At 45.5% G+C, this 22,885-nt stretch overlaps 1 pseudogene; it reads left to right on the top strand.

The window, feature by feature from the left end:
- The first annotated feature begins 694 nt into the window (after positions 1–694).
- LOC141150361 (uncharacterized) lies at positions 695–19,245 on the top strand (annotated as a pseudogene).
- Positions 19,246–22,885: the final 3,640 nt, after the last annotated feature.

The following is a 22,885-nucleotide window of genomic DNA, read 5'->3' as shown; positions in this document are numbered from 1 at the left end:
CCTCATACATGGCTCATGTTTAAGTGATAAATTTACTGTAGCACAGATTATTCTCAGCTAAAAGTCTAGACCCTTAGATCAGGAATACGACAGACATTTGTAGGATATTTCATAACATTCCCAAATTCTTATGAAAAATATTCCCCACAAACTGCATTGAATTACTGTACCCAATTTATTATATATTTTAGGAGTCGGTCCATTTTATACCAACTCCACCAAAATGGGCTTCGACTCCACGACTCCGAATCCACAGCCCTGATCTTCTCTGTCCCTCTCCTCGGGGTCTTCATCCTCCGAGTGCAGAGCAGAGAGCATTAGGCTTTGGCCTTGCTGATTATCACTTCATACTTGAGGTCCACAATGTGCTGGGACCTCGGTACCGGTGGTGAGGACCACAACAAAGTAATTTAGTCCCTGATACATAAACATAGAATTACTGGTTCTGAAAGACGAGTCTCATATATAGACAGATACACGGCAGGTCATGTATTCAGTCTCTGTGTCTCCACAGATGAATCCAGGAGGAGAAATCCACCAGAGAGATGTCCCCGTCCTCTGTATCCCCAGGACTGTCCAGAGGAGAATCACAACATCCCGGAGGATCATCAGGTAGATGACACTGAAGTCCCCACAACATCTGACCATGAAGTGATGGGATTTGAGCTCATCTTACATTTTACTTTTTAGGGTGAAGATCTGATTGATATTAAGGTTGAGGTTATACATGGGGCACAAGAGGCGACCGCAATATGGGCCGATCAGCAGGGTGAGGAGGGGAGACTGTCATGTCTGTTCTGTGGTCACCTACTACTACTCCCATCATCTCATCATCACATGACACAATCTGCAGTGTCATGTAAAAGTTCGGTCACCCCTGGTCAAAATGACTTATTGTGAACAGTTAAGCAAGTTGAAGATTAAATGATCTAAAAGACCTAAAGTTAAAGATGACACATTTCCTTTGTATTTTAGGAAAAAATAAGACATATTGACCTTTTTTACATTTTAAAAACTACAAAAAGGAAAGTGGGCTGATGTAAAAGTTTGGGCGCCCTTGGAGATTTGTGTGCTCAGATAACTTCGACCAAGGTCTCAGACCTTAATTAGCCTGTTAGGGTTATGGCTTGTTCACTATCATCGATAGTAAAGACCAGGTGATGCAAATTTCTTAGCTTTATAAAAACCAGCCTCCTCTAACCTTGTGCCAAAACCAGCATCCATGGGTTCTTCTAAGCAGCTGCCGAGCACTCTGAAAATGGTGGAGGCCGCCAAGCAGGAGAAGGCTATCAGAAGATAGCAAAGCGTTTTCAAGTTGCCCTTTCCTCAGAAATGTAATTTAGAAATAGCAGTTACCAGGTACAGTGGAGGTCAATATAAGGTCTGGAAGACCAAGCAAAATTTCAGTGAAAGCTGCTCGTAGGATTGCTAGAGAGGCAAATCATAACCCCCGCCTGGCTGCAAAAGACTTTCACCCCATTTGGGGTTCTGTTGCAGTCAGTGGCACTGGGAACATTTCACGGGTAGAGGGAAGAATGGATTCAATGAAATTTCAACAAATTCTTGATCCAAACATAACACCATCTATAAAAAAGCTGAAGCTGAGAAGAGGATGGCTTCTACAAATGGATAATGATCCTAAAAACACATCAAAATCCACAATAGATGATCTGAAAAGGCGCAAGCTGAAGGTTTTACAATGGCCCTCACAGTCCCCTGGTCTGAACATCTTGAAAATCTGTGGCTAGACTGCAAAATAGTAGAGGATGCAAGACAACCCAGGAATCTCACAGAACTGGTAGAATTCTCCAAGGAAGAAAGGGTGAAAATCCCTCAAATAAGAATTTGGCCAAAAAAGGGTTTATGTAACATCCCTGGCGACGTGCTTGCATAGTGCACCACCTCCCACTATGCAAGATCGCAATCTTACCCTTCAGTCCAGTCTGCAAGCCTTGCTCCTGTTCATGCTGTGTGCATGCCTCTGGTCTGATTGCTTAGGGCGGCGGCCCAGTTACTTCCTGATTCTTATAGCTGCTGTGGGCACACTCCTAATGCGTCCCCAGCCTATTGCTGTGAGTCACTGGATATTTAAACCCACTCCAACCTGAAGGAGGTGCCTGAGCAACACTAACATTCAGTGTGCTCCTTGACCCTGAAGTTGCCAGGTCCAGTTCTACCTCTTGTCTGTTTCCGCCATTTCTGGGGGCTGCATACCTAGACCTGTTATCTGTTATTTCTTGTCTGTTTCCACCATTTCTGGGGGCTGTATACCCAGGCTTGTTCCTGTATCTCGTTGCAGTGTCAGTTCCTGTCTGAACTGTCTCCTAGCCTGTTACCTGTTTGTCTCTATGTCCGTACCTTCCCTTTTCCTGCAGTGTCTGAACCTGCACATAACTCCAACTCGTTGTCTCTGTACTTCTGTTTGTGAGTTTAGAGTCCACTCGCTACTTCATTGTAAGTACTTTGTGTGTATCTGGTTCTGCTTGTACCTTTTCCCTTCCTCCGTACCTACCTCCTGTGTTCTAACCATCTTCCTGTATGTTCCAGTTTGTTCCATGTGAACAGAGCCCTGTCCTCTCTGCCTTGCTCACCGCTTCGGCGGTTCCTCTCTGCTCTGCCTTGTCCACCGCACCGGCGGTTTTGCTCTGCTCTGCCTTGTCCACCGCACCTGCGGTTTCGCCCTGCTCTGTTTGCTCATCGCTTCAGCGGTTCCTCTCTGCTCTGCCTTGCTCACCGCTCCGGCGGTTCCTCTCTGCTCTGCCTTGTCCACCGCTCCGGCGGTTTCGCTCTGCTCTGCCTTGTCCACCGCATCTGCGGTTTCGCTCTGCTCTGCTTGCTCACCTCTCCAGCGGTTCCTCTCTGCTCTGCCTTGCTCACCGCTCCAGCGGTTCCTCTCTGCTCTGCCTTGCTCACCGCTCCGGCGGTTCCTCTCTGCTCTGCCTTGTCCACCGCTCCGGCGGTTCCTCTCTGCTCTGCCTTGTCCACCTCTCCGGCGGTTTCGCTCTGCTCTGCCTTGTCCACCGCTCCGGCGGTTTCGCTCTGCTCTGCCTTGTCCACCGCTCCGGCGGTTTCGCTCTGTTCTGTCTTGTCCACCGCACCTGTGGTTTCGCCCAGCTCTGCTTGCTCACCGCTCCAGCGGTACCTCTCTGCTCTGCCTTGCTCACCGCTCCTGCGGTTCCTCTCTGCTCTGCCTTGTTCACCGCACCTGCGGTTTCGCTCTGCTTGCTCACCGCGCCAGCGGTTCTGCCTTGCCCACCACTCCGGCGGTTCCTCTCTGCTCTGCCTTGTCCATCGCTGCGGCGGTTTTGCTCTGCTCTGCCTTGGCCACCGCACCTGCAGTTTCGCTTTACTCTGCTAGTCTACCGCATCTGTGGTTCTGTTCCTGAATCCCAGTCTGTACTGGACCCTATCCAGCCTGCGCTCCAACCTGCTACTACCTCCCTGTCTGCATACCACCCGTGCTTGCCAGTACCCACCTGTTTGTATACCAGTCGTGCCTGCCAATACCCAGCTGTCTGTGAGCCAGCCTAACCTTCCTGTTCCTGCATTCCCCGGTGTGGGTCAATAGCCGTGTCCGGGGTCTGACCTAGGAGTAGCACCTGGTCCCTCTGCTCGGTTCCTCCCTGGTGCATGGAGTCGACTGAGCCACCGTGCGACCTTGATCGGGTTGATACTTAGTCACGCCCATCCAGGCACTCCCCTTTTCATGGTACAGTGGGATCACTAATCACGCACACGCCAGCCAGTCCAGGCGTGTGCATAACAGTTTACAGGCTGTGATACTTGGGGAGGGGGAAAGAGTCGAAACTCAAAATTGATGATCCATCACAAATGTCATATCAAATAATATAAATTTTATTGAAAAAATTATATTAAAAGGATTACAAAATAGGGGTGAAGGTACATAGATGAAGAACACACAATATATTAAAATGGCGTGCACAGTTGGGAAAGAAGCTCCATAAAGAACATAGTGGGCATAATATGTATGACCACATACAATGGCATTAGCGTGACAAATATCTAATATATATATATTACTTATGGAGACTTAATGAAACATGTGAATCAACCATAATCAATCACAAGAGGAAACTATGCCTCTATATCAGAGTTACCTGGAATAACTGCCCACGTGCGCGCCGTCCCCGACGCGCGTTTCGGCATTCAGCCTTTGTCAAGGCTGTGATACTTGCAAAAGGGGGCTCTTCTAGGTACTAACCATGCAAGGTGCCTAAACTTTTGCATTATTTATTTATTTATTGCCTAAAATACAAAGGAAATGTGTCATCTTTAACTTTAGGTCTTTTAGAGATCATTTCATCTTCAACTTGTTTAACTGTGCACAATAACAGGAATTTTGACCAGGGGTGCCCAAACTTTTACATCCCAATGTATTCCGTCACTTTGTGTTTCCTACAGATGGACTCATGGAAAGAAATCCACCAGAGAGATGTCCCCGTCCTCTGTATTCCCAGGACTGTCCAGAGGAGAATCACAACATCCCGGAGAGTCATCAGGTAGATGGAGCTGAGCCCTGTACTGGATCTGTATATGGGGGGACATTTCTGATCGAGATCATAGATGTCACAGATTTTGGTGGTTTCTTGTATTGTGCTGATTGTTACATCTGATATATCAGGAGGAAGATCCGACTAAGAATAAAGTGACGGATGAGACAGAAGAAGTGATGACGAGGAGGGATCAGCCGTGTGTGAGTGACGTGAAGGAGGAGATTCCGGTAGATGTTTCCACAGGTGTGTAATAATGTCCAGTGTATAATAATTACTGGCTTTAATATTACTTCCATCCTTTACTTCCATATTTTTCTTACACAAGTCCCGTGCTGCCATATAAATGATTGAGCTTGTGATTCAGACAGAACTTCTGAGACAGATTCCCTATAATGAGGCAGATGGAGACATTGTGGACGCTGTGTAACCTGTGATTCAGCAGTGTCCGTTTTTTTAAGCGTGCATAAAAGCGCGGTCTGCCACAGCTTTGTGCACTTTTGAAAAAAAGGACACGGCTGAACAGAGGCCTGACTGTGTCCAGAGTAACTCTGCTGCCTCATAATGAATGGATCCCTCGGCGGTGTCACCTGAATCACTTATTTTATAGATTTAGATTGAAACCCCAATGTAAGTGCTCAGCGTAGAGCACAGGATAAATGTGATCCAAAATGTTCTGTACCCCAAAATTCCACCAATAAAAGCTTCTACTCAACCCACAAAAAATAAGTCCCCACTCAGGTTCATCATCTGTAAACAGTAATATAGGGGGTGTCCACATTACTGGTAGAACAAAGGCTTTGGAAAAGTGACGTGGCTCCCACTAAAAGAAATCCAGCAAAATCTGCGCTCCCAAATCCAAATACCCCCCTCCTCCTGGGCCCCACAGTGTGCCAAAACCGCAGTTAGCGTCCACATGTTTGTCATTTATGTAGATAGAAGAGCCCACTTAATTTCCAGGGTGCGTGACTCCAGAAGCACGAGCCGGGCGTAATGTAATGGGCACTACAAAGTACTGGGCGCTGCAAAGTACTGGGCACTACAATGTACCAGTCACTACAATGTACCAGTCACTACAATGTACTAGGTACTATAGTGGCATAATTGCATTTTCACTTGGTAACATTCATTGCTGATAGTTTCTGGAAAACATTCATGGAGTCAAATTCATCACTACAATAGTAGATAAATTCTTAAAGGGGTATAATTTCCAAAATAGGGTCACTTGAGCGGGGATACTGCTCTTCTGCCACTTAGGGGCTCTGTATATGGAGTCTGCAAATTATTCTATGAAAATTTGTTCTCCAAGAGTCAAATATTGCTCCTTCCCTCCTGAGTCTCACCATGTGGCTAAGCAGTACAGTACAGACACATATGGGGTATTGCCCCGTTCAGCAGAAATTGTGTAACATATTATGTGGTCATGTTTGCCCATTTCCCCTTGTGATAATGTAAAATCTGGGGCTAAAACAACATTTTAGTGGTAAATATGTCATTTATGTTCTTCACCGTTCAATGGTATAACATTTTGTGAAACACATATGGAGTCAATATGATCACTGCACCACCGGATGATTTCTTTGTGAAAATGAAAAATTCGTGGCTAAAACAACATTTTTGGAGAAAAAACATAATTTTTAATTTTCACAGTCCAATTTCTTAAAATTTTGTGAAGCACCTGTGGTTTCAAAATGTTCACCATACCTTTAGATAAATTCCTTGAGCGTTGTAGTTTCCAAAATGGGGTCAGTTGTGGGGGGTTTCCACTGTTTAGGCACATCAGGGGCTCTGCAAACGCGACATGGCGTCCGCTATCTATTTAGACGATTTTACACTCCAAAAGTCAAATGGTGCTCCTTCCCTTCCAAGCCCTGCCATGCACCCAAACAGTAGGTTTTCCCCCACATATGGGGTATCGGTGTACTCAGGAGAAAGTGCACATCAAATTGTATGATGCATTTTCTCCTTTCATCCTTTTAAAAATGCAAAATTTGGGGCTAAAGCAACATTTTTGTGGGAAAAAATTTATTTTTCATTTTTTTGTTCCACATTGCTTTAATTCCTGTAAAGCACCTAAAGGGTTAATAAACTTCTTGAATGTGGTTTTGAGCAATTTGGTGTAGTTTCTCAAATCGTGTCACTTTTGTGTATTTTCTGTCACATAGGTCCCTCAAAGTCAAACATGATTTGGTCTCTAAAAAATAGGTTTTGTAAATTTTCTTGTAAAAATGAGAAACTGCTGATAAATTTCTAACCCTCTAATTTCGTAACAAAAAAAAAAAAATATGATTTAAAAATGACTCTGATGTAAAGTAGACATGTAGTAAATGTTAGTTTTACCACCAAAAATAGTTAATAAATATCTGGTTTAAGGGCATAAAAATTCAATGTTGTAAAATTCTCAATTTTTTTTTGTACAATTTTTGATATTTTCATAAATAAATGCAAATAATAACGACCAAAATTTACCACTAACATGAAGTGCAATGTGCCAGGAAACCACAGTCTCAGAATCATTGGGATGTGCGGAAGCTCCAGAGTTATTACCACATAAAGTGACGCCGGTCAGAATTGTAAAATGAGGCCGGGTCATTAACATACAAAGTGGCTCGGTCCTTAAGTGGTTAATGTGTCTTCAGTGCTATTCCAGTCTTCTAAGGTTTCCTATCATGCTGGTAGACATACTGTGGACATGATTACTGATAAGAGATAAAGTAAATCCAGCTCACCTGTGTGGTTCATGATTGGAGCACGGGAGAAGGTTCTGATCAAAGCGTGATGAATAGCCAAAGAAGATGTGGTATCCAGCTCCAAGTAAAAACATGCGTTTAATTAGTCCATGTTTAAAAATTACATCCATGGGGCGTGGCCTGGCCGAACATGTGAGTGGAAGTGTGCTAGGAGAGCCCCTGGGATGACTAGCCTGCCGGAGGATCCATTGGTCCCCTAACTTAATAAAAAGCGGTATTACCCCTTCTATACACGTCCTAGCACTTACCGGTGTGCATAGGAGGAGCGATCATGGCCAGAGGAGCAGCAGCGAGACGACGGGGAGCAGCAGCAAGAGGGAATGGAGGCACCCAAGATGGCGCAGGCTCCTCTGCAGCAGGTAACAGAACAGGGAAGTCAGTGGCTGCAGGCACAGCACTGAGGCTGGCTGGATTTGTTAGAGCTTCAGACACAGGAGCCTGCACTGACAATGAGGCATAGACACAAATCATTGAGGTGTCTAATCCTTTCTCTGCGCTCTCAGAGGAATTCAATAACACTGCTGATAAGGTCTCTGCAAGTTCCCGTGCCCACAGCCTCAGCCAGAAATCACTGCTTCCCACCATAATACAGATCAGAACATTAATGAGCCCACGATAAAGGATGTGTTTGTGGCTGTAACACAGTATGAAGCTGCTTTAGCCTCACTTAACAGTCAGATGGGAGAGATTAAAGAGGAACTTTGTTTTATGAGGCAAGGGCTACAAAAGGTTAATGACCGCACTACAGCAGCAGAGGGCAGAACCAGTGATCTGGAGGATAAACAGTCTCAGGTATCACAGGACAGTCACAGACATGGACAGCAGATCATGACCCTATTACCTAAAACTGATGATTTGGAGAACAGTCTCCGGCGAAATAATATAAGAGTGATGGGTGTCCCTGAAAAAACTGTGATCAATAATCCGAATGAGTACTTTGAGACATGGTTACGTTCTTTGTTTGGGGCTGATTGCCTGTCTGCCTTCTTTGCTGTGGAAAGGGCGCATAGGGTGCCAACCCGGCCACTGTCACCAGGGGCCCCTCCACGTCCAGTATTAATAAAGCTGCTGCACTATAAAGACAGAGATGCCACCCTTAAGGCCGCCCGTGATAAAGGGGGCATCTCTATTAACGGCCAAAGAATTTCCTTTTTTCCAGATTACTCCATTGAAGTTTCAAAACGTAGGGTGCAGTTTCTTGATGTAAACTGAAGGCTGCGTAGTCTGCAAACCTCATACTCCATGATTTACGCTGCGAAACTTAGAGCGGCGGCTCTGGGAGAGACTTTCTTTATTGAACATCTGAAAGACGCACTCCGCTGGATTGATCTGAATGAGCAGAGGATCCATCAAAGTCAGTAACTTTGAACCTGGATAATTAAAGATATATACGATCGGAGTTTCCCGATTGACTGTTGGGGTCATATACTTTACTGCCTAGCCCACCGCCCAGTGGACACAACTATCCTGAGATATATCCAAATGTTGCAGGCCCCCAGGAAGTGTTTAACCCTTTTCCTTTTAGGTTGATTGTTTGCTTGCCTTGTATATGGCTACAGGATGGACTGGTGCCTTTCTTCATTCGCTTGCTTTGTATACGGCTACAGGATGGACTGGTGACTTTCTTCATTCGCTTGCCTTGTATATGGCTACAGGATGGACTGGTGCCTTTCTTCATTCGCTTGCCTTGTATACGGCTACAGGATGGACTGGTGCCTTTCTTCATTCGCTTGCCTTGAATATGGCTACAGGATGGACTGGTGGCTTTCTTCATTCGCTTGCCTTGTATATGGCTACAGGATGGACTGGTGCCTTTCTTCATTCGCTTGCCTTGTATACGGCTACAGGATGGACTGGTGCCTTTCTTCATTCGCTTGCCTTGTATACGGCTACAGGATGGACTGGTGCCTTTCTTCATTCGCTTGCCTTGTGTACGGCTACAGGATGGACTGGTGCCTTTCTTCATTCGCTTGCCTTGTATATGGCTACAGGATGGACTGGTGCCTTTCTTCATTCGCTTGCCTTGTATACGGCTACAGGATGGACTGGTGCCTTTCTTCATTCGCTTGCCTTGTATACGGCTACAGGATGGACTGGTGCCTTTCTTCATTCGCTTGCCTTGTATACGGCTACAGGATGGACTGGTGCCTTTCTTCATTCGCTTGCCTTGTATACGGCTACAGGATGGACTGGTGCCTTTCTTCATTCGCTTGTCTTGTATACGGCTACAGGATGGACTGGTGGCTTTCTTCATCCAGATTGAACGGATGGATTAATGTTTACTTGTTTAAATGTGTTTGGGGGTTTTTTGTTTCTATAACTTGTTGTCTGCTTCTGCAAATACTAGCGGTCAAGCCGACTAAGTGGAAATACTGTAAAGAAGGTTATAAAAGGGAGTAGAAAGGCGAGATACCTTACAAGTCACCTGTATTTTTCAATCCTTTATAACTATATATAATGGCTGATAAAGTAAATTTCCTTTCATGGAATGTCAGAGGTCTGGGGGACTCCTTAAAGAGAGCGGCAGTCATGGAGCATATCCGGGATCACCTGCCTGCAGTGGTGCCATCCTTAAGGCTGCCCGGGTCAGAGGTCTGGGGAATTCCTTAAAGAGAGCGGCGGTGATGGAGCATATCCGGGATCACCTGCCTGCAGTGGTGCCATCCTTAAGGCTGCCCGGGTCAGAGGTCTGGGGGACTCCTTAAAGAGAGCGGCGGTCATGGAGCATATCCGGGATCACCTGCCTGCAGTGGTGCCATCCTTAAGGCTGCCCGGGTCAGAGGTCTGGGGGATTCCTTAAAGAGAGCGGCGGTCATGGAGTATATCCGGGATCACCTGCCTGCTGTGGTGCCATCCTTAAGGCTGCCCGGGTCAGAGGTCTGGGGAATTCCTTAAAGAGAGCGGCGGTCATGGAGCATATCCGGGATCTTCTGCCTGCAGTGGTGCCATCCTTAAGGCTGCCCGGGTCAGAGGTCTGGGGGACTCCTTAAAGAGAGCGGCGGTCATGGAGTATATCCGGGATCACCTGCCTGCAGTGGTGCCATCCATAAGGCTGCCCGGGTCAGAGGTCTGGGGGACTCCCTAAAGAGAGCGGCGGTCATGGAGCATATCCGGGATCATCTGCCTGCTGTGGTGCCATCCTTAAAGCTGCCCGGGTCAGAGGTCTGGGGGACTCCTTAAAGAGAGCGGCGGTCATGGAGCATATCCGGGATCACCTGCCTGCAGTGGTGCCATCCTTAAGGCTGCCCGGGTCAGAGGTCTGGGGGATTCCTTAAAGAGAGCGGCGGTCATGGAGTATATCCGGGATCACCTGCCTGCTGTGGTGCCATCCTTACAGCTGCCCGGGTCAGAGGTCTGGGGAATTCCTTAAAGAGAGCGGCGGTCATGGAGCATATCCGGGATCATCTGCCTGCAGTGGTGTCTGCAGCAAACGCACTTTGGGAAAAACAGTGTTGTGGGCATGAAATACTCATGGATCGGCCACAGCTTCCACGCTACCTTCTCCACATACTCTAGGGGGGTCAGCATCCTAGTACATAGGACTATCCCTTTTGAATTAATTGATTCCAAGATAGATGGAGAAGGCAGATTTGTTGGGATCCACTGTAAAAATATTTACAAAAGAAATTCTACTTGTGGCCGTCTATGTTCCTCCTCCATATAACAACATTAGTCTGAAAAATATTGCTTCACTAATGAATAAGACACCGGGAGTTCCAGTCCTTTGCATGGGAGGTTTCAATAATGTTGTTCATCCATATTGGGATAGACATAAATCAGATACTGCTACAAAAACTGCCCCATAACTAAGTTTGGAGAAATACTATCAGAACTATCATTAGTGGACATATGGCGTCTCACATATCCTAACACTAGACAGTTTTCTTGCTATTCTAAGACACATAAAACATTATGGCGTATTGATCTGGTATTGGGCACAGAACTTATTTCCCCCTTGGTGAGAACAGTGGAATATCTGCCCAGACGCTATCAGGTCATCACCCTCGCTGACTACTTTGTTTTTTACCCAGGCCGCTGGATTCTCTGACTATATCGGCCATGAATCCCTTCTGGCTTCAAATTATAGATATTACACGGATCACATCGACCCTAAAACATTATTTTACGGAAAACAACAAACGAGTGTCGCAAACACATTATGGGATGCCATGAAAGCGGCTTACGAGGAGTCTTAATACAGGCCATTAACTGATCCAAAACTAAGACAAAACAGTTTGGGGAGTTTTTACGGGATAGAGTTAGATCTACAGAAGAGAAATTTGTACTAACCGTGTAAAAGAGGACCTGATGGAGTGGGGAGAGGCACAAGAAGCATACACCACACATATTAGGAAAAAAGCTAAAAACAAATGCATGTTTTACCCAGACACACTTCATCGAGGAGGGGGAGAAGGCAGGAGACTTATTGGCCGTGATGGCAAGAGCCCAGACGGGGAGGTCTATTATTGGTGCTGAAGGACTGGGAAGGAGCGGTAGTAAACCAGACTGACCAGATCTCAAACACTCTGCTAGAATTTTATAAAGATCTATATACATCCAAACTGCAATTTAATAGAGAACAAATCTTATCTTACTTGAGGGAAAACAAACTACCGACATTCAGCGGTAAAGATGAAGAATTATTAAACAGACCACTACAGCTGGAGGAGGTACAAATGGCAGTAGCCTCTATGGCTAATAACAAATCGCCAGGACTAGACGGGCTTCCCACAGAAATATATAAGAAAATATAATATTCTACTTCCCCACTTACTGGCTACCTTTAAGGAGACGGTGAGGGGGTAAAACCCTACCCCATTCAATGCAAGATGCGGTGATAGTAGTCATACCTAAGCCAGGTAAAGACCCTTTAATCCCTGACTCATACAGACCCATATCTTTATTGTCAACTGACTTTAAAATCATTGCGAAGGTTCTGGCGTCTAGATTGAATACAGTTATTTCTACAGTAATTCATACCGACCAGTCAGGCTTCATGCCGGCTAGATCCACAGCTGTTAATATCCGGAGATTGTTTCTTAATCTTCAGTTGCCGGTGTATGGTGATGGGGACAGGGCTGTATGTTCTCTGGACGCCGCTAAGGCGTTTGATTCTGTTGAGTGGGAATATTTATGGGCGGTGTTGGAAAAGTTTGGTATAGGACATACCGTATTTTTCGGACTATGAGACGCACCTAGATTTTAGAGGAGGAAAATAAAAATAAAAAAAATTAAAGCAAAAAATGTGGTCATGATGCTTTTTTAAGGGGGAGGGGGTCTTCTGCTGACACTGGTATAGGGGTAATGTCCCCCAATTCTGACAATATTCCCCATCCTGGTATATATGCCCCCCCCTTCCTTTTATACGTGGTCCCCATCACCCATCCTGGTATGCCTGCCACCCCTCCATCGTGGTATGCATGGCACCCCTCAATCCTGGTATGCATGCCACCCCGCATCCTTATCCTGGTATGCATGGCACGCCTCATCCCCAATCCTGGTATGTATGGCACCCCTCATCCCCAATCCTGGTATGCATGGCACCCCTCATCCCTATCCTGGTATGCATGGTACCCCTCATCCCTGTCCTGGTATGCATGGCACCCCTCATCCCTGTCCTGGTATGCATGGTCCCCCTAATCCCCATGAGGCTGCTTATAAAAAAATAAACACTCCTACTCACCTTTCTTCTCTCCTCTAGCGCTGCGTCCTGTCTGCCTGCACTGATCTCTCCATGTGAGCTGCGCATGGGGTCACTACCATGCGCGGCTCACATGGAGAGATCAGCTGCCGGAAGTCACTGCTCCCCATGTCGGGACTGTGTGCGCGGGGAGCAGTGACTTCACTCTCCTTCATAGCCGGCACACAGCGTAGCCGCGCTGCGACTCCTGCTGCTGCCGGGCTATCGCGTGTGCCCGCTTATTAAAGGGCATGAATATTCACCCATGCCCATGGGCGTGGAGAGAGGTTGAATATTCATGCCCTTTAACAGCGGGCACAGGCGATTCCGCCAACAGCAGGAGCCACGCTGCGGCTACACTGAGTGCCGCTATTAAGCAGCATGAATATTCAGTGCTCCCCACGCATTTTCTTTAGCAGCGGGGACAGTGTGGGCTGCAGTGGGTGACAGCTGGCTCCTGTGCCCCGCTCCACCCACACCCAGTATATATATACCCCCTCCCCCAACATTCGGACTATAAGACGCACCCCCTATTTTCCTCCAAAATTTTGGAGGAAAAAAGTGCGTCTTATAGTCCGTAAAATACAGTAGTTTTATTTCATGGGTTAAATTGCTGTTTGGTAAGCCGGTGGCTAGAATACAGGTAAATGGACACCTCTCCCCGGCTTTTGGACTGAGTAGAGGTACGCGGCAGGGGTGCCCATTGTCCCCCCTGCTCTTTGCACTGGCCATTGAACCCCTGGCATCGGTTATCAGGGAACATCCAGGAATAGTTGGGTTTCGTAGAGGGATCAGTGAAGAGAAGGTCGCGTTATACGCTGATGACACTTTATTATTTCTGGCTAAAACCTCTGAGTCCCTTTCTATAGCAATGGAAACGATAGAAACATTTGGAAAATACTCCGGTCTGAAGATAAACTGGAGCAAATCAGTCATACTTCCATTGGACAATACAGATGAGAATGCTTCCCACTACATTAACTCGGGTTCACAAGTGGTATCGGAGTTTAAATATTTAGGCATCAATATATCGGCAAAAATAAATGATTATGAGAAGTTGAACCTTGACCCAGTCTTAATTAAATTTAGAGGTAAACTAGGCGCCTGGTCTAAGTTACCTTTGTCGGTGGTGGGCCGTGCTAACCTGGTCACACTGATCCGGATGCCACAACTGCTGTATGTTCTACACAACCCCCCAATATGGATAAATCAGAGGCTTTTCTTTAAAGTCAGTCAGGAGTTTAGAAAATTAATATGGGGCAAACAGACTCTGAGAATTACACTGGAAACATTGCAAAGAAACTAAACAATGGGAGGGCTTGCAGTTCCTAACCCATGGGTATATTATTCGGCATCTCAGCTTCAACATATTCGGGGATAGGACGACCCTGGGGGAGGGGGGGCTCAGCGTATGTGGAGATGGGACGACCCTGGGGGAGGGGGAGCTCAGCGTATGAGGGGATGGGACGACCCTGGGGGAGGGGACCTCAGCGTATGTGGGGATGGGACGACCCTGGGGGAGCTCAGCGTATGTGGAGATGGGACGACCCTGGGGGAGGGGGGCTTAGCGTATGTGGGGATAGGACGACCCTGGGGGCGGGGGAGCTCAGCGTATGTGGAGATGGGACGACCCTGGGGGAGGGGGAGCTCAGCGTATGTGGAGATGGGACGACCCTGGGGGAGGGGGAGCTCAGCGTATGTGGAGATGGGACGACCCTGGGGGAGGGGACCTCAGCGTATGTGGGGATGGGACCACCCTGGGGGAGGGGACCTCAGCGTATGTGGGGATGGGACGACCCTGGGGGAAGGGGGCTCAGCGTATGTGGGGATAGGACGACCCTGGGGGAGGGGGAGCTCAGCGTATGTGGAGATGGGACGACCATGGGGGAGGGGGAGCTCAGCATATGTGGGGATGGGACGACCCTGGGGGAGGGGGAGCTCAGCATATGTGGGGATAGGATGACCCTGGGGGAGGGGGAGCTCAGCGTATGTGGGGATGGGACGACCCTCCTGGGGGAGGGGGAGCTCAGCGTATGTTGCTACAGCATTATTTCCAATCAGATAAACTCTATGAGGTATTGGAGGCGCATACGTTTGGACACTTGGAGGCAAAATACCGACTATGCTGTTATGTCACAAACTTTGGGGGACGGTGAAAGAATTACAAGGAATAGAAGGTGTTTCGAAATTTTCTTCATTATGGAACACTCCATGGCTTCCAAGTCTACAGCAACTGGTGGGATTTAACTCCTGGAGCTCCAAGGGTTTAAACAGACTTAATCAAGTGCTGATAGGTGATGTGATTAAGGAATTCTCACAGCTACAAAACGAATATGAGTTACCTCCTCTGAATTCTATAGATACTTACAATTTAGGCACGCATCTCGGGGGGAAGGCATTGTTCTGGAAGGAGGGGTACCCCGAAACTCAATAATACAGAGAATAGCAAATCTACGCAATTCTCAGGACTGATCTCATTACTTTTATAACATTATATTGACAAACCAGCCGACGCGATCAAAAGAGAAATGGGAGAGTGTAATGGGACCATAGAGGAAAATCACTGGTCAGATCTACTGGAAAGAGTCCCACAATTGTCTGTAAGTGAATCCCATAGACTGTCCCATATATATGTGATACACCGGGTATACAGGACACCTCAATTCTTATTAAACATCGGATTTCGTTCAAGTCCCCACTGTCCTAGATGCAAAACTACCATAGCAGACCTGCTTCATATGATGTGGAACGGTCCTAACCTGGTGTCCTTCTGGAAGAGTGTTGTAGCAATGATTAACAGGGTTTATTCAGTTGACGTAGAGCTTTCACCATTAGTATGTATACTGGGATATGTTGAAGATCTGACTATTGAGGAGTACGGCAAAATTGCGGCGACACATATGTTATATATGGCAAGAAAATTGATAGCAGATCAGGAGCCCATGATATCAGAATGATAAAGGTAACGGGCTAGTAAATTTAGAAAAAGGCATATACCTAAAAGGAGATGCTATCTGTAAATGTGACAAGATCTGGGGTCTATGGATTGATGGCTCTGGTCTGACATCTAGAGACCTGAGGGGCTTTCGCTTGCTTTGAGTTACGATTATTCGATGCCTCAAATGAAACTTATTTGAAAATTAATATAAATGTTATTATCACTTCCACCGGTTATATGTAATTGGATGGACTATTGTTACTATCTTCAGATGTCTCTTCATCTAATTCTGCTGGTTTTGCGGAGCCGATGTCGGTGCATCTTACATTCCATTGATAGTGACAAACCGGTGCTGATTTATCAGACGGTTAGGCGCGTCCACAGACGTCATCACTGAGAAGAAACCCGCATGGATTCCGGAACAGTGTGTCAGCGCAGCCTGAATGCTCTCAACAAACTGCAGACTGGCATCTAAACATTTAATGTCTCAACATAATAGACAGATTTCATCTTTACGTGTTATGGGTATAGAAGGAGTTATTACATCTAACCGGGGCGGCGATCGTATGAGACGACTGTGCACCAGAGAAGCCTTCTGGAGTTACAGTTTGGGCTCGTGTGTTCCACGGTCTGAACCTGCGCAGAGAGGTAATGCTTCACTGCTCAATAATCCAGAGAGGTAATGCTTCACTACTCAATAATCCAGAGAGGTATGCATCTCTCCTCTGTATGTTTCTCCTTAGGTGGGGTTTTTGGATGTTTTTTTTATACTAATTCCCATTTTTCATTGTATATTTGTTTTTCACTTTTTGTATTTGCACTTATTCTCTATGTGTCGCTGCATAATTGTGTTTTCTTCTGGCAGCGATGTCGGTTCATATTTTGATAATGGCAAGCACGGTGGCTCAGTGGTTAGCACTGCACGGTGGCTCAGTGGTTAGCACTGCAGCCTTACAGCGCTGGGGTCCCGGGTTCAAATCCCACCAAGGACAACATCTGCAAGGAGTTTGTATGTTCTCCCCGTGTTTGTGTGGGTTTCCTCCAGGTTCTCCAGTTTCCTCCCACACTCCAAAGACATACTTATAGGGGATTTAGATTGTGAGCCCCAATGGGGATAGTGCCCATAATGTCTGGAAAGCGCTTGCACTGACGAGGGTCTTGTTTGTGAGATCCATAAAATACATTGAGAAATCCATTTTGTGTTGAAGAAAAAAATCACATCTAATCTCTTTCCTCCTTACAGGAAATCCTTGTGAGAATAACGGTTTATCACTAAATTGTAAAAAAGAAGATATCAGGAAGCACTCTAATGGAGAAAACCTCATCACCCTTCCTGCACCTCCTGGACTTCACAGCACTTCACCTTCTTATAATCCTCCTGATCATGAGGAATCATCTCCTGAGCAATCTCACATTGTTACCACTATTCCAGGTGACACAGTGGATAAAATACTTCAGTGTGACAAGCAATTTACTAAAAGCTCAGATTCCTTAACACAAAGAAAACACAAAGGAGAGAAGCCATACTCCTGTTCAGAATGTGGGAAATGTTTTACATATAAATCTAAATATGTTATACATGAGAGAATTCACACAGGCGAAAAGCCATTTTCATGTTCAGAATGTGATAAATCCTACAGAGATAAAGGAAGTCTTATTACACATCAGAGAAGTCATACAGGTGAGAAGTCGTATTCATGTTCAGAATGTGGGAAATGCTTTACATATAAAAGGAGTCTTATTAGACATCAGAAAACTCACACAGTTGAGAATCCATATTCATGTTCAGAATGTGGGAAATGCTTTACAGATGAAGGGAATCTTATTAGACATCAGAGAATTCACACAGGAGAGAAGCCATTTTCATGTCCACTATGTGGGAAGTCTTTCACAGATAAAGCGCATCTTACTACACATCAGAAAATTCACACAGGAGAAAAGCCATATTCATGTTCACTATGTGGGAAGTCCTTCACAGGTAAAGGGCATCTTAGTAGACATCAGAGCATTCATACTGGAAAGAAGCCATATTCATGTTCAGAATGTGAGAAATGCTTTAGAGATAAATCAGATCTTGATAAACATCAGAGAATTCACACCGGGGAGAAACCGTATTCATGTTCATTTTGTGAGAAATGCTTTGCAAAAAAATCAAGTCTTGTGGAACATGAGAGAAGTCACACAGGAGAGAATCTGTATTCATGTTCAGAATGTGGGAAATCTTTTATATATAAGTCACACCTTGCTACACATGAGAGAATTCACACAGGAGAAACCCCATTTTCATGTTCAGAATGTGGGAAATCTTTTTTATATAAATCAAATCTAGCCACACATGAGAGAATTCATACAGGAGAGAAGCCATTTGCATGTTCAGAATGTGAGAAATGTTTTGGAAGTAAATCAGAGCTAGTTAAACATCAAAGAATTCACACAGGGGAAAAACCTTTTTCATGTTTACAATGTAGAAGATGCTTTGCCGATAAATCACAGCTTGTTACACATCAGAGAACTCACACAGGAGAAAAGCTGTATTCATGTTCATTCTGTGAAAAATGCTTTACAAAAAAATCAACTCTTGTGCAACATGAGAGAAGTCATACAGGAGAGAAGCCGTATTCATGTTCAGAATGTGGGAAATCTTTTATATATAAATCACACCTTGTTGCACATGAGAAAATTCATACAGGAGAAAAATCATTTTCCTGTTCAGAATGTGGTAAATGTTTTATATATAAATCAAATCTTGCAACACATAAGAGAATTCATACAGGAGAGAAGCCATTTTCATGTTCAGAATGTGGGAAATGTTTTGGAAGTAAATCAGAGCTTGTTAAACATCAAAGAATTCACACAGGAGAAAAACCTTTTTCATGTTCAGAATGTGGAAGGTGCTTTGCCGATAAATCACAACTTGTTACTCATCAGAGAACTCACACAGGAGAGAAGTCCTATTCATGTTCACTATGTGAGAAGTGCTTCGCAGTTAAAGGAAGTCTTATTAGACATCAGAGAATTCATACAGGAGAGAAGCCGTATTCATGTTCAGAATGTGGGAAATGTTTTATAAAAAAATCAAATCTTGTTGAACATCAAAGAATTCACACCGGGGAGAAGCCGTTTTCTTGTTTGCAATGTGGGAAAAGCTTTAGAAATAAATCAAAACTTCTTATACATCACAGAATTCACACAGGAGAAAAGCCGTATTCATGTTCACTGTGAGAAATGCTTTACAAAAAAATCAAGTCTTGTGAGCCACGAGAGAAGTCACACAGGAGAGAAGCCGTATTCATGTCCACAATGTGGACATTTATACGTAAATCATATCTTTTAAAACAGAGAAGTCATACGGAAAGTAAATTGTAATTATGTTCACTGTGTTTCATAAATTTAATAAACATTGCTCAGCATAAATAAGTACACCCCCTTTGATAAGTAAGATTTTATTTAATATCTCACTGAATACATTTCTAAAATTTTGCCAACACTGAATTTCATAGAACATTTTTTTTTGTAATCAAAACATGAAAGGGTAATAATATAAGTTTCATTACAAAATCTTCAGTTTTACTCAAATTAGTTGGTGCAAAAATGAGAACACCACACATCACAAGCTACTACATCTAGAATTTTGTATGGCCTCCATGATTTTTAAGGACAGCACCAAGTCTTCTAGGCCTTGGTGACATAATACAACATTTATCTTTTTTCTGTCTTTCAATAACGAGCTCTCTTAGAGCCTGGATGCTGGATGGAGTGATGACCACTTGTCTCTTCAGAATTCCCCATAGGTGTTTGGTTGGGTTCAGATCAGGAGACACTTGGCCACTGAATCACTGTCACCCTGTTCTTCAGAAATGCAACAGTGGCCTTAGATGTGTGTTTTGGATCACTGTCATGTTGGAGAAGTGCAGGTCTACCAAGGGCATGGAGTGGTGGCAGCATCTTTTCTTCCACTATAGAGTAACGCTGCTGCCGACGCCTTTGCATGGTGTCTTCTCCCTCCATTCAAAGACGCTTTCTCACCGCTGCGGCTGTGGGCGTGGTTCCTGGTGCTCTCCTTGTCCTCTGTTCCTGTGAATGCGTTGCAACTCCTGGCGCTGTCTAGTATGCACGTGTATCCCTGTTCTTAAGGGGCAGTGCGTGCCTTATGCTAAATGCATTTACCATAAGTAGTACACCTGCAGGATGGCTCCCAACCAATAGCTGGGAGGCATCTTGTATAAAAGACTCACTCTCCCCTTAGCAATGAGTACTGCTAGTGACTTGTGAGGTCCCCTGGTCTTGGGGTGACCAGGGTCCTGAGTCCGTAAACCACTGGTCCCGCTGTGGCCAGAGTCCTGTACCCGAATCCCTGGTCCTAGAGTGGCCCGGGCCTAAAACCTCGTCCCCTGGTCCTGGAGTGGCCGGTGCTTGTACCATCGTTCCTTGGTCCTGGAGAGATCAATGCCTGTACCCTCGTCCCCTGATCCTGGAGTGACCAGTGCCCGAACCCTCATCCCCTGGTTCTGGAGTGGCCAGTGTCTGAACACTTATCGCCTGGTTCCAGAGCGGCCGGTGCCTGTACCCTCGTCCCTTGGTCCCGGAGCAGCCAGTGCCTGAACCCTTGTCAAATGATCCTGGTTCGGCCAGAGCCCTGAACATTTTCCCCTGGTCTTAGTGTGGCCATTCCTGTTCCTGAAGTCACCTGGTCACAGTGCGTCCAGTGTCTGAACATTCCCCTAAGTCTCCGTGTCAGTGTTCCTGGACTGTATTTACTGAGTCTGAATGGAGCCGTAATCAGTGTCAGCTAAGCTGACCCCTTGGATCAGCAGCTACTGCCAGACACCACCCTGGAGTTGTACTTGGCAGCTACCTGCCGCACAAGCCTGACCTCACCACTAGAGGCTCCAGTGAACACCAAATTAGCTGCTTAGTTACGCCCCTCCAGGGTTGGCCCGGTGGATCCAGAAATCCACTTGCGCCACAAGTGGGCGTAACAAAGCAGAACATCTGTGAATTCATGATGTCATCAATGACCTGTAGCTCCCCGACACCAGCAGCGCTCATGCAGCCCCAAATGAGGACACGGCCACCACCAGGTTTCTCTGTAGACACCATGGATTCTCATTGTATTCCTCACCTTTGAGACAGTTTTGAAGCCATCAGTTCCAAACACATTTATCTTGGTCTCATCACCCCAGAGTATAGAGTCCCAGGAGTCTTCATATGTTTCCGCATGTGTCCTGGCAGATTGTAGGCCGGCATTTTTGTGTATGGGCTTCAGGAGAGGTTTTCTATGTAGACAACACCCATGTCTGCCATTCCTCTATAGAAAAAATTGCTTTCAGCTCATCTGCCAGTGCTTGGTGAGATCCATGGGAAGTGCTCGGATGGAAAATCACAGTTGGGAAGGAATGGATGGAATTTATTAAATTAGTGATAATCCAGCACCTGTTTTCCAGTGTGAATAAAAACTTATATGGAAACATACAAATTAAAATCGTAGAAACATTAAAAAGCAATGTGCACACTGTGCGTTTTTGATGTGTTTTCGCTGCGTTTTTTCCGCTCGGAAATGCACCAAAAACGCTAGGTAATCCGTGTGCCAGCTAATGCAATGACAATCCTGAAGTGCTGTGCACAGGATCAGGAATTTTCTTGACCGGATTGTCATTGCGTTTAAATCTGCAAAATCTGCAGCATGTCAATTCTTTGTGCGTTTCTGCGGCGTTTTTCACCCATAGACTTGAATTGAGTCAGTCAAATCCACAACAAAAAATTCAGATATAAATATATTTGCGGATTTGCTGCGGATGTTTGCTGCATATTTGACTGACTCAATTCAAGTCAATGAGTCAAAAACGCCGCAAAACCGCACAAAGAATGGACCGCGGAAGACTACTCCTCCCATCATCCGATGGCCGATCCCGCTGATAACAGTGGGAGCAGGCGCAGCTGAGGGGAGACCGGGACTGTGCGTGGGAAGCAGTGACCATTCACTATCAACAGCGCACACACTGTACCCACAGCACGGCTACTGCTGCCCTTTTGCAGTCTGTGTGCTCGCTATTAAAGACCATGAATATTCACTACAACCCATGGGAATATTTTTTTTTACTGTGCATACAGCTGAATTTCACCCACCAAAAAAATGACAAAGTGGGCTACTATGGCTTGCACTGTCACATTAGCAAATGAAAAAAAAAGTTTTGTTGTGCTCTGCTGAGTCTGCATATAGCTGAATTTCAACCCCACAAAATCAAAAGGTGGGCTCCAAGGGCTTGCTAGCTTTATCACATTAGCAAGTGAAAAAATAGATTTTGGTGCATACAGCACAATACAAGCAGTGCACAATGCTGTTCTGTGGCACGGGCCCTGCTGATTCTGTCTGAATCTCAGTAATTGCACAATAAAGATAAAAATGTGCTGCAAGGTCGATTTCACAGGTACACAGCAGAGGAGTTATCTACACTATCTGACTTCCAAACAAGCGCCCATCTATCTAGCTAATATCTCTCATTAGGAGCAGCGTCTATCACCGGCAGTGTGACATGCATAAAATGGCGCTGAGGGAACATGACCGCTCTTTATATAGAGAGGACATGTGATTTCAGCAGCCAATGGCAGAAGCCCTTGTGTCTAGACAGTGGGGATGCTTCCTGCGCTCTGATTGGCTAGCTGCGTTTTCCTCACTTAAAGTTACAGGAAAAAAAAAATTACAAGTGTGCCGCTGATCTGACCTGTTCTGAGCTCTCCCCAGCCCCTCCACTCATGTACCACGTCCCCCTGCTCATCATACACAGGCACTATACTAGTCAAATTGTTAAAAACGCTGTAGTTGCCCCGCAATCATGTTCCAAAACTTATTCGCCGAACATTGCCGATTTTCCAGAATTTAAGTAAAAATGCTCGCCTTTCCGATCACGAATCCGAATGTGCCATATTTGTGCCAAATTTAACTTTTGAGGTCGGATTTCGAACATATTCACTCATCACTACCCACTATCCAGAACTGAAATCGAAC

This window comes from Phyllobates terribilis, unplaced genomic scaffold (assembly GCF_046119375.1).
Source record: "Phyllobates terribilis strain yellow unplaced genomic scaffold, ASM4611937v1 Scaffold_1__5_contigs__length_1240528914, whole genome shotgun sequence".
Taxonomy (NCBI): Eukaryota; Metazoa; Chordata; class Amphibia; order Anura; family Dendrobatidae; genus Phyllobates; species Phyllobates terribilis.
Note: the sequence above shows the minus strand (reverse complement) of the source record. Positions and strands in the feature narration are given on the sequence as shown.